A 10,711-nucleotide genomic window follows, 5' to 3' on the forward strand; every position below is an offset into this window, starting at 1 on the left:
ATGCTGTGCAGCTATTGCACATAATGAAAAGTGACAGGGCAGTTCAATCTCTGGGGTCCTTTCAGTCCACAGGCTTCCTGCTGCGAAATCCAACAAGGTGGGCACTTGGGTTGATATTTTTTACTAAGTTGTTCTGACATATTTCCTCTGGGAATTGTACTGATGCCCCCTAACTCATATCATGCAAGCCCCCTGGCTGCATCAACTAGCATTTATTTCTGGTCACTCACTGCTAATCTGAGCTTCTATCAAATCAGTAGCCTAAATTTGAAAGGCTCCCTGCTGTGGTGGCCACAAGAGTCCTGTGGTGTTAGATGCTTAATAGGTGATTAAAGGACAAGTCACACTCTTTTCAGCTGTGCTTTGAGGTGTTTTGAGGGAGGATGATATGAAGGGTGGTGATTAGTGTCTTTTGGAGACAAAGGCAAGAAACCTGAAGCAGCCTGAAGTAGGAGCTCTAATATGCAGTGAGATCAGCTTTTTCTGCAGACTCTTCGATGCAGCAGAGAAAAATCATGCCAGTAACAGGTCTGATGTAAAAGTAGGTTAGGTTCTTGTGCATCTTCCCTTTTCTTCATGGCCATATACCCACTAAAGCTTGCTTCACTGTGCTCTGAGGAGCTGTAAAGAAGCACTTCCTTCTCAGACATTCAGATAGCCTGCCACAATGTTGTCATCCTGGAATTCATCATACCCCTTTCTCTGCTTCTACAATTAATGTACAGTTCATATTAGCTCCCTATTAAGCATGATAAGGAACAGTGAATCCAGCTTTTGTTAATTAGGGAGCCCACAAAATCTACCTCTGCATAAATGAAGAACTGCCTTTAGAGTGTCTTCTTTAGAGAAATATATATTACACTGAATCCAGAGGCTTCCACACACTCTAGTACAAATTGAATCTTTGTCTTTCATAAATGGGAAAGCATAAACAGATTTCTAAGTCAGAAGCTCTACTGTACAGAGTCCACACTGACACTGTATTGAATGTGCCCTTGTCTTCCCAGTCCTATTGTTGAGCATGTGAAATGCATGTGTCCCTGTGTTAGGTGGTGAACCATAGGGTGTCCAGTCCTTATATATATATATATATGAAGGCCATACTGAATTATCTCCTCACACATGGAGAGACATATTCTGCCAATTTGCTCTAAAAGCAGATGAACCTTATTTAGTCCAACATAGTCCACCTTTAATGAAGGTTGAGATATTGATCTCCCTGGTAAATCAAGGTGAGATCTATAGATCCCTCCCAATAAATGATGGTGGATTTATTGATTCTTTTCTTCCCACCCCCTGGAAGTGAAAGCAAGACATATTAGTTCCTCCCCATTAAATGGAAGTGAGCTGTATTAAGTCCACCCCCATAAATACAGGGTGGGCTATGCTGACTTAGACCTTAACCACATAAATGGAGGTGAAATGTATTGATTCCATCTTCTGTAATTGAAGGAGTGTTGTATTATGGTGCTCCTTCCAACATAAAAGATGGAAAAACATATTGATTCAATCACACTAGAGTGAAAGGTGAGTTTTGCTGAAAATCCCCAAAATGAGGAAGGAAAGCCATGCAAAATTTAGCACCTTATTCAGAAATGTCTTTTGACCAGTTATTTTCACATGAAGGCTTTTACTGTACTCAGATGGCAGAGGTGTTACTGCTTAAAAGCTCTGGGCACAAATGAAGTGAAAAGGAATCATGTTTTCACTGAAGGGATGTAATGCCTAAGTAGAGACTCCTGAGTTCCAGTCCCTGTGCTCTTGTAGACCACCTGATTTAGGCAAGTTTCTTGGCTCTTATGTGTCTTGTTTATCCAGTAAGGCTAATGATCTTCCTCTGACATTAGACAGTAGAATAAATGTGTTCATGACTGTCTACAATGTTCTGTTGGTTAATGGGACCAAGTAAGTTCTGGAGACAACAGTAGGAGTTGATGAAGCATTATAGGGCAAAAATGTTTAAAAATAAGGTGTACTGTATAAGCCCTGTGCCCTAAGAGAAGCTAGGCCTGTACACTGCAGATAAACAATTAGCAGCAGCTGCCTGGACCCTGTGGTAATTTTTGCTCTTTTATTATTCCTGCTCTTTCCTACTCCTTTTTACTAACAGCACTGTTTTTAAATTGCTTTGGCTGATGAGAAAGATACCAAAGTTACCCCACCTCAAAGCCATGCACTAATTCAGGAATTCAGTCTTTTGGACTGTGAATATTGCAAGTGAGGCAGCCAGGACAGTGCCCATCTGGAAAGCAAAACATTCTGATTCAACTGCACCCCTCCAAGGAGAATCATGTTCAGCCCAGCAGCATGACAAAGCCCAAGACAGCACAGGGACAGCTGCTGATGGTGTAAAAGAAAGGTGCCAACTCCTTGCTTCCCCAAGGAAATGCACATTTTCCCCACAGTACTCCATTGCACAGCTGTTGTCTTTTGTTAACCTGTTCCGAACATCAAAATCCTTAGGGAAGCTGCAGAAGACAAGTGAGGAGGACAGAACCAGCAGAGCCTTGCAGAGAGACCTGCCTATGCCCTTCTTCACAATTTGTCCCAACAGTAGCAACAAGATAAAAAAAGAGAAAAACACAGAAGACAAATAACAAAGTGAATGCAGGCACATGTAGATGACACTAGGAAATTAAAGCCAAAGCCCTTACACATGCCACACAATAAATCCTATCATTGTCACTCTTTTGTCTAGTGTCACAGAAGAGAAATACACCTCTGGCACTGTGTCTTGTGACGAGCAGGCAGAGCTATGGTGCCTTGTGGTGTTGCCATGCATCTACAGGGCACTTCCCACCTCACCTCTGGGGGGCTACACATGCGGAGAGGGGGACATGAGTTGGATTTGTGTTATTATTCTGCAAATCTATCACATATCTAAGAGGGTCACAGGCATCCTAACAGTAGTCATATCTAAGACACAATCATGAGTAATGCAAGCTTTGATCTGTTCTTTAGAATGAAATAGTAAGGTATATTTTATCATGTATTTATTAACACATAATAATTTATCTTATGACCTTACAGAAAGTAAGATGTGGTAGCTTTTACATGAATTAGCTATTCCTGGAATATCTTGTGTTCTTCCCATGTGGGTATTTCCAAGCATACTGCTTTGCCTAGAACAGACTTTGAAAATGCCAGTCAAGTGCCAGCCTCCCCCTAAGCCTTTCAATGGAAAAGCCCAATTTCTTTGCAATTCTCTCATATTGCCAGCTGTCTAAAACCCTCTGTGAGAGGATTTAAATTGGATTTTGTGCTGATTTTATACAGTTGTCTTATGTCTTCCCCATGTGTGGTGAAAGAGATTTGTTCCATACAGCATTGGGGATGCAAATATCATTCCTGTTTCAATGCATCGTTTGAATGGAGGACCAGACAGTTGCCATGGCAACTGCACATCTGAGCCAGCTGTAGTTGCCATGGAAACAGAAACGATGTGAGCCAGAAAAAGTAGTCCCAGAGGACAAAGCATTTTAAAACACACACAAAAATTCCCTTAAACGAAAATAAAATCTTGCTGTGAGATTCTAGGATCTCAGAAACAAGGGGCAAACCAGAGGGGAATGCCAACATCCTCTCATGATCTTGAGGCACCCCTTTTTTTTGTTTTTCCTTTTTTTTCCTTTTTTTTGGTAAGAGGCAAGGGAGAAGTCATTGAAAATGATCCAGTGACTGCTAGAAAGGAGGTGAAAGTGAATTCCACCATACCTTTGGCCTGGTCTGCTGGTCCTTTGGGAATCTGAATGCGTGCATTTTTTTTTTGGTAGCTCTGTGCCACCGAGGCACAAATCAGTACTCCTGTCAGGTATCTGTCTTGTTCACAGCAGGCTCTCCTTCTATAAACCTAACCATGTTTCATACAAGTACTTCCAAATAATGACATCATATCTCTGCAGAATCTCTAGTCCCTGAAGGAAGCATGGTTTTTATCATTAAATAGGGGGCAAGACACCCCCTTGAGATGTCCAAGGCCTAAGTCTGGGACCCTCAAGCAATGGCTGGATGCCTGGCAGCACTGCAGTGTGCTCTGGCCTTCAGGGGTGGACCAGTGTGTTTGATAAGTACTAAAGAGAGTAATCCACAACATCCTACTTCTCATCAAAGAGTTTTGTTATTGTTTATCTGTAACTCTTTTTTAGCTTTAATGTTACAACTAATCAGAGGGAATGATTAAAATGAGAAATTAATAATGCTGTAGAAGAGACTAAGGCAAGCAGCTTCAGCATTCACACAGATGTGTGGGTCTGAGGTCTTCTGAGAATGTAATAGAGGCAGACACAAGGGCTGACACTGGGACTGGGCTAAGAGAACAGAGTAGATGGAGAGAGAAGGTGACAAGAGTAGACTGAGTAATAAGGAAAGGTGAGGGAGGAGAGCCTCAAATTGGGAAATGATAGGGATGAGAGAGGAGGCTGAAGCCACAGGTGGTAACATAAAATACACTGAGAGGTGAGTAGGACAGCAGGTGACGTTTGAGAGAGAATAAGGATGGAAGCAGGCAGAGATGAGGAAACAGAGTGGAGCAGGATGGGAGACCACAGGATAGGAGGGTGAGCAAGCTGAAGGCAATGCAGTTGGCACAGCAGCATGGCACAGGACAAGGATAGAGATGAAGCCTGGCTCAGTACGTACAGGAGCAAGGAAATGCAAAGAGAAACAGGAGATGTGAAGGCCAGGTAGGGCACAAAATGGTTTGCAGGGTAACAGACTCTCAGTTGGTTTTCTTAATATTGCTATAGTTCAGCATATTTCCCTGGCTTTTCTAGAATCACTGCATATGTAAATACTTTTGTTAGCTGGTTCACTCATCACACAGTGCTGAAGGCAGCTCAGTGTAGTGTTGTACTTGAATTTTTCAAGTATTTCTTTCCTTGCTCTATACAGCTAATGTTATAAAATCTTTCAAGGTGCAAACTTTGATTATTTTCCTACCAAAAGCAGTTTATTATCTCAGGTGCCTTTGAATTGTTTTCTGCCTTTCTGCCTTTTCATTTTGTGATCTCAGTTCCTGCCTCTTCATTTCAGTCCCACTACTCTCTTTCTGTCTATAATAAAGAGGGAGATGGGTGCCACAATCTGCACACACCTGTAATTTCCACTGAAGCTAAGGGAATCTGCATGCATGTAACCAACGGGACTGGAGGACTTGGCTACGGATTTCTGTTTAAAGGGATAATAAACTGCTCACGTTTACTGAGAAGGAGAAAGAAAAAAGTCTTTATTCAAAATGTAAATATCTTCCTGCTGAGGAGCAAACCCAAAAGTCAGCCTTCAGGATATAAATATTTATGCCTTTTGCATAAACAGCAGATGTAACATTTCCAATTAACTGTCGATCTTTCCGTTTCTCTGGCTGCTGCTGCTTTCTCTCACAGTATCAGAATGAACAGTTTGCTTGATTTGCCTGAGCTCAGAACTGTCACAAATTTCCACAGTCAGTAAGACGAAATTGTTCCTGAAAATGTTTGCTTATCAGAGCCTAACAATTTCCCTGTATTTTTTATCCCCGGTGTTCAGTCTAAGATTAATTCTATACTGCTGAAAGATGTGAGATTCACAGCCCAGGTAAGACAACAGAGAAGGAGCAGAAGCAGGCATTGGTGAGAGAATAGACTCAGTCATTGCAGTGCAATCCAGTTCAGACCTTGAAGCCTGCCTGGAATGAGAGGTGTCTGACCCATTTGGCCACTGGCCCTTCTACCAAGGCTGCCAGCTTGGGGCTGGGCACTATCAAGTTTAAGAGCTTTTATGATGTAGCCACCTGTTAGTGAAGAACTGCCTCCATCAATTCTTCTGTGTCAGCTTTCTCAGGTATCTGACACTTAATCCTGCTAAGGGCAGCTTCCCTCCTTCACGACTTCTTTCCCTCTGGGACAAAGTGTGAACTGTGTAAGTAAGAAAATGAACCCTACTAGTGCTGGTAAACATCAGTTTTCATTGGCATCATGCCTACAAAGCAGAAGATTTTGCTGGAGCACTGGAAGGGAGGGTATGAACAAAATGCAACAGCAGAGAAGCAGTAGCAGTTAAAAGCAAGACGGAACGGCAGGTGCAAAGGGAGCAAAAAGCACTTGTCTGGAAGGATGTCAGAAAAGGGGGATCCCTCTGTTCTTTTCTGCTGAGGATTCTTTTGCATGTTCTCCTGTCCTCTGACCTGTCCCTCAACACCACAAAATTTAGCTCGGTATCATTCAATTTCCTGGGAATCCAAAAATTGGTTGAGCATTGCTGCAGATCTGGAGCTGCTGTTCATCTGATCCAGCTTTCACTGGGAGCTTGAGTGAAGAGCTCTTGGCCTTGCTCCTTCTAGGGAAATCTCTGGCCAGGGAGCTGCACAGCTGGCCTGGGACAGGGCTTTGTGCTGTGGCTGGGGTTAGCATGGAGGTAGGTCAGCCTGAATCTTCACCTTCCTTGGGAGCTGCATCCTGCTGGCTGGCAGCTCTGGTGGGTGCTGTTGCCATGACAACTGGCTCTGCTTTAAAACCATCCATGTGGCAGTGCAGGGATGGAGGCACCTGCAATCCTGCCTGCTTAGGGGTGCACCCTCCTCACACACTTCTGTTACCTGCTGCCTGCTTTTCTCCAGGTTCCCAGCACTCTGAGCTGCATTTTTGTCCACTCCTTTGGCTCTGTCACATCCTCCCTGGTTCAGGATTTTCACTGGTGTAAACAGCTGGCCTCTTGCATAGCATGAGAAATCATCAAATGCTAACCCATAAGAGATGATCCAAATTCAGAAGTAACTGGAATTTAAATTGCTTAATACACACAATTTTCACACTGTTCTGTGCTGTGCCAAAAAAGCATATGTGGAACTTCCTGTCTGTATTCAAGTACAGTCTTTACTCAAGCATCTGTAACCAGTGATAAGGTTATCAGCAATATAAACCCCCAAATTATCACCAACATTTGCTTCAGATGACCTAACTGAAGTGCATTTTGACTACACTTAGAAGCTAACTTTGCTTGGCCCACTCAGTGCAAATACTTGCACATGTAGGATTCCATCACCAGTGGAGCAATTGCACTGACATAGCTGAAGTTATTACCAGCTGCATGCTGCCTTCCTCTTCTTCATATCCACCTCTCTGTGTAACCAGTTACATCTCAAATAAACTTGAGGGAGCATCAGCAAAATGTCCAGGCTTTGCCTTCCCACTGGGAACAGGAGTCAGGGTAGCACCAATGTTGACTGACTCCTCTGTCAGGGCCTGTGCTTACTGGGACTCACACTATTCCTCCTGCCTCAGGAGCTGCATGGGCACGAGGTGGCCCTAGCAACTTTCTTAAAGTGGATCAGTGTGTATTAACAATTTAGAATGGAGCAATCCTGAAGAGACTGAAAGTCAGTTTTCTTAAACCACAAACTGTTTTTTCAGTTCAGCTCCCCTGACTGTGGCTGACTGTCTGGTATTTCTCTTGAGTTTTCACTGCTGGCTGAAGAGTCTCTCTAGTTTAATGGCATCCATTAATCATACAACAATGCATCTCTGCAGCACAAGAGCTTAGAATTCAAGTTACAGTACTGATGAGCATTGGCCCAGCTTCTCAGGTTGAGGGTGCTCTAAGGTCAAGTCAGAGACTTCAGGCTCTGTTCACATTTTGGGTGTAATGTAGGACACCCAGGATGTAGACAGCTGCTTGTTCAGGCACAAGAACAGACTTTCAGCTGAGCATGCTGAGTGCTGCAGGTCACAAGTCACTCTTGGGGCTCAGGGAAAGAGAATAAAGCCACTGTCACACTTTGTGGATTTGACGGCTACAATGACCCTCCCAAGATCTGAAAGCTACAATGACCCTCCCAAGAATTGTCCCAGTCTGTATCAGTTGAAGCAGGTCCTTACAAAGACCAGGGCCTCAGTCTCTTATGTCCACTGGCTGCTCTTCTAAAAGCAGATGATCATCTTATGCACTCTTTTTCCCTAGAACAGTCTGTCAGGTTCCTACCAAGGTATCCAGTTTTTCCAGTACTCAAAGACCCAAAGTCAGCACTGTCTTCTCTCAGATGCCTTGTGGATGCTGTGATGATCTGCTGGTACAGTGAGAAACAGCTTTCCAAACTATCCTCCCCCTCCTAGCTGGACACAAAAGCAATTGAAGAGCCTGTGGCTTGAGTTTGCAGGAATGAACTAAAAATGGCCTTCAGGGGATTCCTTAATCAGCTTTTCCTATCTCTTGTGTTGCCAAGATGGCATTCAAAGTAAAATGTCATGGCCTGATGACAGCACAAGGATCACCAGTCAGACAGCTCTGTGCTAGACACTCCTGGGTTTGCTGCATGGTCCTTGTTTCAAGGCCTTTCCATGCACCCCACTCCTTTTGCAGTCTGTGTCAGGCATAATGACTCAGCAAATACGTACGCTTCTTGTTGGCAGGTAGTGCAGGCATTTGCAATGTTGAATATTATATGTCCTTTTATTTATCTTGCCCTAGTGCAAATTTGACTACAGACTGTTCCATTGTCACTACAATATTTTGTTCAACCTCCCCGCTTCCTTCAAGAGAGGAAACAGCCTGCAGGTGCTGCAAACACTTTTTGTTCCTTTATGACTAGAAGAAACTACTCTATTCCTCTAAGGCTTTTAGTCTGACTTGATCCTGGCTCACCCACCTGCCTGCTTTCTCTGGAGAGCTGGCAGGTGAATATTTTCAGTAATTTACTTTAGAGCTGTTCTATCATTCTGCTATTTATTTCTGCCATAAATTATGCCCAGAGGTTAGGATGCTCTTATTTTCCCACTCACAAAGGAACCAAAGGAAAATATTCTGCGGGGCACAGAGGCATCTTTGTGTGGTTTGTAAATATTTCCAGAGGCAGATAAACTGGGGAATGAAAAGAGCTGTAGTCTCTACCTTGCAAGCATCGCCTGAATTAACCTGCATCTTCTAGGTTATGCAACAGGGAGCCGTTGTGCTCATCCAGCCCCCTCTTCCCGCTGTGATTTACGTCCAGTGTCTGTGAGATACACCAGCTGCTGCTTCAAAGCATATAGAAGAAATAATAAAAAAAAAGCCTTGAGAGATTATACTTATAGCTTACTCCTCATGCAGTGGTTTGACTCATTAAAATCAGTGGAGCAATTTTCAGTGACTTCTCTGGGATTGGATCAAGCTCTAAAAGCACAAACCTTGAGAACTGGACTGCAGCCAACTAACTTAAGGGAAGCAGAATTCCAACCGAGTTTTCATTTTTAATTCAGAAGCTAAATAAAATTGAACATCAGTGCATTTAGATGAGCTAGCTCCAAGAAAAATCCAGGGAAATGAAGGAAGTGATATTTCTTGTGTGTTTGCCTCTTCTTAGCTATACCCTAAGGGGCTGGTTGCTCTACAAAGCTGTATCAGTTACCCAGCAATGGACTACTGCTGTTATTATTGCTATATGCCTATGTGCTCATTGTACAGAAGTCCAGCAAGCTGGAAAACAGACAAGCATAGAAAAAAGAGATGAGCCTTGCTGTCCAGAGCATCTCAGAGTCTAGATTTACCATTTTATGCTCAGTTTGCTGATGAGTGTTGCACCACAAAAAGGGGCATTTTTTTTTCCTGCTGAAGTCACTTATGTTCCTAGTGCCCCAAGAAGGTGATAGGGAGGTTTGAACTTCTTGCTTTGACAGAGAAGATGAAACATCTTTCTATCAAAAGTCCTGGTTTTGCCACTCAAATTCCACTATGTTTGGATGGAAAACACCTGCAGAAGTTTATTCAGCATGAGGATGAGCTTAGTTGTATCATACAGGCTTGTTTACAAAATGCAGCATTGCCTGCCTCAAGGCCAAATTTGTACCTTGTGCCAAGGCTCCCTGCCCTGCTCTAGGTAGCAGTGGAGAATTAGCCTACACCATCTCAGTATTGCATGAGTATGTGCTTTCCTCAGAAATATCTCTTTTTCTGCACCTTCCTTTTTTTTTAACTCAGCATGCCCTGATTTCCTGTCCTTTCCTTTGATACCTCTCTTTGGTTTTTGTCTTTTCTCATAGCATCACCTAGTCACCCTCTGCAGATAATTCCTCTGGAGAAGGGCAGACATACAAAAATAATAGTTGTAAATCTCTCCCTGTAATTCACTTGGCTTGTGAGGTGCAAAAATATACCTAATTATTTAATTATTTGAGGGGCTACTGTGCTCCTCTGCGTTTAGATGAGCCATAATCATGTTACTCCAGACTTCAGGAAAGGAAGCTCAAGAAATGCCAGAAGAAAGGGTTGTCCCTGTTTCCAGCTTTCCCTGTCAAAACCTTTGCCAGTGTGAGATAAAAACCCCAGGATGAGCAAAGAAATGATAAAGGAGAAGAGAGGGAAAGCAACTCAGAAACTTGGGGGCAGTTCTGGCTCTGCTCCAGCAGCTGGTGCTCATCTTTGACAGGTACAGGGAGAAATCAGACTGAAGAGGGATCTCAAGCAAGCAAACAAACAAATCACCTAAATGAACAAGCTGGGTAATAAAGTAGAGCTGAGAATCAGTAGCTAACGAACACATCTCTGTCACTGCACCGCTTTCTCCTGGCTACAAGGGGAGTCAATTACCCACCTTCCAACAAGTTATTGATCAAGCTGCTGCCATGTATTGAATTGGAGACCTGGCCATCCTGCGTGTGGCTCTTTGATTTTCTCTCCCTCTGTAGCAGCACGTGGATGGAAGCCAGATGAGCCAGCACAGGACTATCGATCAATCCACCTCCCCCCTCCTCCTCCTCCTCCTCCT

At 43.4% G+C, this 10,711-nt stretch overlaps 1 protein-coding gene and 1 long non-coding RNA gene across 4 annotated transcripts in view; one reads left to right on the top strand and one right to left on the bottom strand.

Annotated features, from left to right (window-relative positions):
* Positions 1-10,707, bottom strand: part of LOC113459066 (uncharacterized) — a 51,017-nt gene extending 40,310 nt beyond the window's left edge. For both annotated transcript variants that reach the window (XR_003379901.2, XR_012580725.1), the window contains exon 1: positions 10,538-10,707. This is a non-coding gene — a long non-coding RNA (uncharacterized LOC113459066). The remainder of the gene's footprint in view (positions 1-10,537) is intronic.
* The window catches only part of ANGEL1 (angel homolog 1), a 113,097-nt gene that overhangs the window by 23,714 nt on the left and 78,672 nt on the right, over positions 1-10,711 (top strand). The window contains exon 1 of one of the 2 annotated variants that reach the window (XM_074542575.1): positions 4,598-4,682. The exons of the other annotated variant lie outside the window; for it this stretch is intronic. The gene's annotated coding sequence lies outside the window, so the exon portion shown is untranslated. Of the gene's footprint in view, positions 1-4,597; positions 4,683-10,711 lie in introns of those variants that run through there. 2 annotated transcript variants of the gene reach the window in all.

The sequence above is a fragment of the Zonotrichia albicollis genome, chromosome 6 (genome assembly GCF_047830755.1).
Source record: "Zonotrichia albicollis isolate bZonAlb1 chromosome 6, bZonAlb1.hap1, whole genome shotgun sequence".
NCBI classification, from domain to species: domain Eukaryota; kingdom Metazoa; phylum Chordata; class Aves; order Passeriformes; family Passerellidae; genus Zonotrichia; species Zonotrichia albicollis.